Here is a 1,745-nt window from a genome sequence, read left to right as displayed (position 1 = left end):
CCGTGAAAGTTATGAACAGAATCGGTGACGAAGGGCCACCTTGGTGGAGTCCAACTCTCACCGGAAACGAGTCTGACTTATACTGGCAATGCAGACCAAGCTCTGGCACTGGTCATACAGGGACCTAACAGCCCGTGTCAAAGGGAGTGGCACCCCATACTCCCAGAGTACCCCCCACTCCCAGAGGGACACGGTCGAACACCTCCAAGTCCACAAAACACATGTAGACTGCTTGAGCAAACTCCCATGCACCCTGCTGAGGGTGTAGAGCTCCTAATCCACCATGATGTTGACAAACGCTGCCTGTTGCTGGTTTAAATCTGCAAAAATGTCAGTCACATACAAATGTCAACTTAAGCAGTTTTAGCACCCACAATATGATTTTTAGTCATTTATAACTTCTGTTTATAATGATTTTAATCATTCTGGTTTTAGAACTTTTACAGGTATAAAAACACAAAGTGCTTCACAATAAAAACAACAAGAAAAAAATTAAAGGGGTTATGTATTTCTCAGGCACATAGCGCAATTCTATAGTACAATTTGATTTTGCATCATAGCATACTGTATATAAAATTTAGCATACAAACACCTAGAAATTGGCCTCTATCTCTTTAAGAACCTCCTACCGTTTCAGACACTCCCACTTCAGCACCTTTTCACAACAATGCTTTGAGGGAGGGGTGAGCTGAGGTGGGGGTGGGGGGCTGCAGACTGAKCTTCAGGGATTAGCTAGGTGCAAATGGGGGCAGAGCTAGGTACAAATAGGCGGAGCTTTGTACCAGCAAGTATTTAGCCAGCTCCACATGACTACCACAGGAGATTCAAGGATTTCTCAAACATGCATGAATGAGTCACAGCAACACTCTGGGGATGTTTTTGATGAGGGAATGACATCATAACATGATATAAAGCTCAAAAAACATTGCATAATACCCACCACCACCATCCCTTTAAGAACATACACCAAATTGCAAACGTACAAGTAAAACATGCATATAGAATATACAGTGCAAAACTTCGAACAACATAAAAGAGTCTTCAGATGTTTTTTTAAGTATCAATAGAATATATTTGAGCAGTGCATTTCAAAGTCAGGGTGCAACTACTTGGAACGACCAGTCCCCACAAGATTTTAAACGGTTGTGGGATACAACCAACAACCCCTTACTTGACGACGTCAACCTACGAGATTGTGTGTAGAGCTGTATCAAGGGAGCTTGTTCATGCGAAGCTCTAAAAGCTCTAAAAGTGGGGTCCCAACCAAAATTTTGAGAACCACTGAACCATAAGCCACAACCATAGGTGGGCATTGGAACATAGACGGATCAACAAATGGAGAACTTTGCCTTTCAGCTCAGCTCGTTCTTCATAATAGACCAGACCAACACCCTGATCAACTGTGACCCATCTCTCACTTCATCGTACCATATGTTGTGAATAAAACACCCAAATGTATAACTCCTCTGTTTAAAAAGAAAATTTCACCATGTTTTGGTTGAGAACCATGACCTCAGATCTATAAGAGCCAACTCTTATCCCATCCCTGCTACAAATTAGGCTGCAGACCACCTCAGTGAAGACACCAACATAACCAAAGACGTGGGGATTCCCAAACCAGACTCTGAAACCTTGTTTTATATATAATTTTATAAATAATTTTATAATTGCAGGAAGCAGATATGTGTACCAAACATAATGTTCAAGTTTAAACCATTTAAATTTACAAGATTTCCCGTAAAATT

The sequence above is a fragment of the Austrofundulus limnaeus genome, unplaced genomic scaffold (assembly GCF_001266775.1).
Source record: "Austrofundulus limnaeus strain Quisiro unplaced genomic scaffold, Austrofundulus_limnaeus-1.0 Scaffold7, whole genome shotgun sequence".
NCBI lineage: Eukaryota > Metazoa > Chordata > Actinopteri > Cyprinodontiformes > Rivulidae > Austrofundulus > Austrofundulus limnaeus.
The sequence above is the reverse complement of the archived record's forward strand: the minus strand, read 5'-3'. Positions refer to the sequence as shown.